General features: G+C 39.3%; 1 protein-coding gene across 1 annotated transcript in view; it reads left to right on the top strand.

Moving 5' to 3' along the window:
• Positions 1-334: 334 nt before the first annotated feature.
• LOC143925449 (putative olfactory receptor 2B3) overlaps positions 335-6000 on the top strand; it is a 46345-nt gene continuing 40679 nt past the window's right edge. Inside the window, exon 1 of the mRNA XM_077449985.1 lies at positions 335-360. The gene's annotated coding sequence lies outside the window, so the exon portion shown is untranslated. The remainder of the gene's footprint in view (positions 361-6000) is intronic.

Genomic DNA, 6000 nt, shown 5'->3' with positions numbered 1-6000 from the left:
TTTTGTAACATCCATTGAGCATGAGGCCTAAGCGTGGATTACATTTATCTATTTTGTTTCTTCTTAAATAAATTGATTGACAGAATGTGAAGCAAAACGTTTCACATGACATTCCCCTGAAATGTTAAATCTAGTACCAAACAATCATGACCAATTCTTTAGCCATTGCAAACATACAGTACAATCAAACTTCCACTACCTATATGCCAAGTTAAGCTAAAAATAGAGTGAAACATTTGAGATCTAAACCCAAAGGCATACAGTACTTGCTCTCAGGAATATTATGAATGTATAAGTAAGGGCCTTTCTAAAATCTACAAATGACAGCTGGAGATCTCCCAGTGCATAGTCACAACCAAGGTATGTTACAACATGAAACGTTCAGTGTGGGATAGTAACAAATTATTTCACTTTTTTACTTACAAACCATTTTCATTTTGTGACCTCTTCTGAATCTCTGTTAGTCGATTTATGCTAATATTTTTTCTTAACTATAATTCAATTATTAATAATTTTTGAAAAGTACAATACTAAACTGATTCTATCTTATTGGGAAATTCCCTTCCAGAAAGAAAAAAAAAATCTGTAATTTTCATATACACAGTTTCTTGCTCCATATATCTTATAGGGTAACATCGTTTTTGGTGAACATTTCACCTGTGACACAGCACACAAAAAACAGACAATCCTGTTCAATTCAATTCATTAACACATACATTACATAAATAGCTATTTATATGTATCTGCATTTGGTTTTTCATAGCACTGTTTAGTGGTAAAGAAAATCCCCTTTCAAATATCCCTATAAATCAGCCTGCAGTTATTACAAACTGTGTGATCTAATCCAGCAGAATGTACATCTAAATGTTGTTAAATCAGTAAAGGTTTTAGGGAGCTGATTTGCAGATGAAAAAATTATATGTTATTTTTTTTACCTATTTTAGAAAAGCTTGCCCAGCTGAGCTAGTGATCCTCACCTTCCTGCCAGACAGCATGACTAGGCTGGTCAAAATTTAATAAAAGTGGTTGTAAAGGCAGAAGGTTTTGCATTCTATGCATTAAGTTACAAAACCTTTTGTGTGCAGAAGACCCCCTCAGTCCCTCCCCCTAATACTTAATGGAGTCCAGCTATATCCAGCGATGTTGCACAAGTGCCTCAGCCATCTGATTGGCTGAGACACAGCATCTGCGCCATTGGCTCCCACTGCTGTCAATCAAAATCAGTTAGCCAACAAGGAGAGAGAGGGGGTGGGGCCGAACCATTGCTCCATGTCTGAATGGACACAGGGAGCTGGGGATCTGCTATGCTGCTTGCTATGGAGGCACTCGACAGGAGGAAGGATCCAGGAGTGCCAGCGAGGGACCTGAGAACAGGAGGATCTGGGCTGTTCTGTGCAAAACTATTACACAGAGCAAGTACATTTTTATTATTTTAAAAGAAAAAAAGAAGAGGCTTTAGTATCACTTTAAGTTGGGAAGAAATTGCCAATGTTATATCATTAAAGCTATAAAGTGCAGATGAAGGTATTACAAGCCTTGAGATTTTCACAGCCTGGTTGGGTGCCAGGTTCATGTAGACAATGGGAACAAACCCTCCCTTGTCTCCAGATTCCAACTTAAAAGCCTACTCCTATAATATTCTAGACACAGGAATGTAAAAGGGATGATTCAAAAAGTGATACTAAAGCTGACCATACAGTAGATGGATGGATAGAGTTTATAATGAAAAGCCTTAGGAGAATTCATATGAAAACTCTTAGAACATTCCCAAGCCAGTTAAGTCAAGTCAAATGTCCTTCAAAAGTTGTTGTTTCTTGTTTGCTGTTAACATTTGATTTTGGAATGAATGGACTTAATGGAATAAAACTGCATATACTGTTAGAAATTCATTTGTTCTAGAAAAATTTTCCATCCTGATCATTTGAATTTTCTCATCACTGCTGTTAATTTGACCCACCGATTAGAAAAACAAATTGAACAAAAATGATTTTTTTGTTTGAAACTCTACCCATCTATGGCCAGTTTAAGGGTTGTTGATCAAACAAGTAGCTTTCGCTATACATTCTGGCATTTATTTAGGTTTTGTTTTATGTCTTGTTTGTTCAAATGTGTACTTTACAATATGTTATAGAATGCTTTCCTACATAAATAAAATTGTTTGTTAATTTTTGTATTTAGGTTCTTTTAACCTCTTCCACTCCTTGGACTTGTGTAATATGTCCAGTGTCTGAAGAGGTTAAAACAAGCTTATGGCTGCAGTAGAAGTAGCTGGTTTAAATTTACTGTACTGGTAGCGTGTTTTACCACTTGTTTAATGGATGTTTAATTGTATGTATTTATGCCTGTGGAATATTATTTACTTTTGTCTGCAAGGGATTCTAAAGTTAATTTTATCATTTTTAACTGTGCAAACAACGTTTGACATGTGGTTTTAACTTTTCCTGTCCATGAAGAACTAAAACATGGATTCTGGAAAGGGACGGGCTAATGATTGGAGATTTAAGCCCTGCATTATCCTTCTGGATCCTACCCCCCTCCCCAATGAAGGTGCAAATTCAGTAAAATGTTTTGGGAAAGAGGAAGAGTTGAGCAGGCCATATCTAGAGACACCTGTTACCAGCGGTAACCCATCAGACTGCTAGCCTCTGACCTTTATCTGGACATCTGTGGTCATTTTGGTTCTGATAAGTGATTGTCATTTGGACCTTGCAGGTAGTTGTGTTTTAATTTTATAAATAAAACTTTGTTTGTAAAAATAATGAAAGTAAGATCCTGTGATATACATGTCCCCTGTGGCAATTCCCAGACCCCCTTACCCCCTTTATGGCCAATTAATTGCATATAAGCCTTCAAAATGGGCACTTTGATTTTTCCTGTTCGGCTTCCATAGACTTCAATGGGGTTAGCCGTTCGGGTTCAGGGTGTGTTCGGCCCATTTCTACTCTCATATTAAAATTCTATTGAAGTGGTTGTGTCACCCAAAAACACAAGTGACAGTGAGCACCAAATAAGTAGTATAATAATCTCTTTCTGTGTATACTTTACACCCATTGAAATGTCCTCAACCACTTTGGACATATGTGATGTGGGTCATATTTGGAAGGTGAGGGCATTGGTTACCTTGCCTGTGGTGGAGCATGGGTGTGAAATATACACAAAAAGGGAATTATTTGGTGCTCACTGACATTTGTGTTTGGAGTGACACAACCACTTTAAAGGACTTTTAATATATGAAAGACATTTTTCTTTGGAATTTGATTATTTTTCATGACATATTAAGATTTTTTTTAATATATGTTTCTATTTTTATATACAAACAACGTGTGAAAAGTGTGAGGTTATGTTTACTGTATGTTAGCTTTTGTCAGCGCGGCACTATTTCATTTATATATTTTTTGTTTATATGGGTAACACATATTGGTGTCAGCATTTGTATAGAGAAAAGATATTAGTGGTTTTCTAATTTTATTTTTATTTTTAACATTTTTCAAGTTGAAGAGTTTTTGGTTGGTCGCAGGAGGATTATATTTTGTGTTTTGGCAATATATAGCTCGTGCCACTCCTGCCCTCTGTATCTTTGCTACTACTCATTACCGACCTTGCAAGTAGTAGTGTTCATTTTATAAATAAAACTTTGTAAAAATAAAGAGAGTAAGATCCTGTATTAACCCTCCATAGAATTATTTGTAATACTACTTGAAGAGAAGTGTTTCTTTCTATTTATACTATTAGATGTATATCTGAACACCTGCACACTGTGGGAGAGGGGGTTGGAGGATTGAGAGGCAGATATTTTCTGCAAGTGACAGAGAGCCTTGTGGAGTGTTTTGTGTTGGCTGAGGAACAGCAGTGGTGAAAATGGGGCTTGGGAGGTGAAAGTGCTGAGAGAAGTTGACACACAACTTTCTAGGAGAAATTTAAAAATCCTCTGTCTAGGAGACAGAGGTGGCAAATTGATCTAGTGCAGCACATACTACAGCTAAAAATCTTGGGGTTCAGAGCTGAAAAGGCTCTGTGGGACTGAAGAAACACTATTCCTATTGAATACCTCCCAAGATGGGAACGAGGCACACTTATTAGCAAAAGTACGTAAGAATTGGACACAATCCCTGCCACGCCACCTTAAAGGAAAATTATACCAACAAAATGATTAGTTATACCCACAAGTGTTTTTTTATACAGCTGACTTGTCCTTAACAACCAATGACTCATGAACTGTCAGTGGATTTCCCCACTGACAGCTGAATGTAAATAAAATAATGCTGGCAATGAAAAATAAAGGAAAAAACAGCATGCCCCCACCCCAATCCATACCAGGCCCTTCGGGTCTAGTATGGATTTATTTTAAGGGTAACCCCACACCAAAATATAAAAAAAAACAGCATGGGGTCCCCTCCAAAATACCATACCAGACCCTTATCCGAGCATGCAGCCCAGCAGGTCAGGAAAGGTGGGGAGGAGCGAGCGCCCTCCCCCCGAACCATAATAGGCCACATGTCCTCAACATGGGGGGTTCTTTGGGGTATGTGGGCCCCCCCAAATCACCTTTTCCCCACAACCCTGGCCAGTGAATGTGGGGGTCTGCTGGTGGGGAACTTATGATTCTTCGTCATCAGGTGCTCTGATGAACACCGGTTGGTACTCCGTACCCCTAGTGAGCCCATGTCATCCAACAGGGTGACCTGCTTGTATACTTATGCAGCTGGTCGGTGGGTGCCTCTCTACTGCTATAGCTACTGGCCTTGAAGCCTGACTTCAGACCATTACACTATGGCTGGAGGCAATAACATACAGCAATATCAGAGCAGCCACAGCAGTACGAATTCACCAGTGACATTGCACTTGCTGTGGTGAAAGTATGTAAAAAAAAAAAAAAAAAAAAAAAAAAAAAAAACTATACATTTTTTTACATACTGGCACAAGAGCAGTGCAGTGAGACCATAGTGACACTGCACTGCTCTAGAGGAATGATCAAGATTTTTTTAAGTCATTTACACTTTGGCATCCATTTATTTTATTTTTTTTCCATGAATATTTTATTGAAGAAAAAAAAGGAGTAACAGCTCAATAAGTAACATTACAGAAGTAAACAGTTTTACAAAGGGTACGGTCGTGACATTTATCCAAGACAGAACGTTCTTGTAAAACAAAGCAACATTGTGGACAAAAGAAAGCAACAATAGATAGAATGATAGATTAGGGTGATAGATGAAGCAGGGTACACTGTAGAGCCGTTTGTACGTGAGTTATCGACCTTCTTGGTCCGAGTGTTTTGGCCCCTGCATTGGGCCGAATGTGTCATATTCATTTGCTCTTATGCTCATATGTCTGCAGTGTACCAAGGAGCGGCTTTGGAGAAAGTTCTTTAAATTCAACGCCTTTGAGAACAGTTTATTCGATCTGGGATGGGTCTGGATTGGATGTCGTACTTCTGTATAGGAATAATGGGTGTCGGTGAGGGTATAAATAGGGAAATGAATTGACAAGGGGTGGGCAGGGGAATGGAGGCGGTTAGGAACAGGGGGGACTGAATGGGTGCCATCTCTCTCTCCATCCACAGGAGTAAAGTGCGCAGGGGACAGACACGGGTTGGTGCATTCGGAGATCGGAAAATACCAGTTCTGGGTTACGTATTACGAATCTAGGATGACAGATGGAAAGGGACTGTCATCTTAGGGTGGAGCTTCTTCCATAGGGCTGGGTTGTCGCGTCGTAGGGGCTGTCAAGTTAAGGTATTCCGTCGTTGTGGTGTAGTGGGTCCAGCAGGCCCATATCGATGCAAATTTTGTGAGTGTGTCATTTGCCTGGGAAATTAGTCGCTCCATTTCGGCAATGTTAGCTATCCTAAGGAGCCATTCTTTGGGTGAGGGGATTTGAGTGGTTCCCCAGTGAATTGGGATGCATTGCTTGGCCGCGTTGACCATATGCATGGCCAGAGACTTGAAATAGAGTCTATTTACGTGGTGCGCGTGATGAAGAAGGAATTGGGCTGGTGAGAAC

The sequence above is a fragment of the Lithobates pipiens genome, unplaced genomic scaffold, assembly GCF_037356315.1.
Source record: "Lithobates pipiens isolate NorthernLeopardFrog02 unplaced genomic scaffold, aLitPip1_a1.2 Scaffold_22, whole genome shotgun sequence".
NCBI classification, from domain to species: domain Eukaryota; kingdom Metazoa; phylum Chordata; class Amphibia; order Anura; family Ranidae; genus Lithobates; species Lithobates pipiens.
This window is presented reverse-complemented; position numbering and strand designations above follow the sequence as displayed.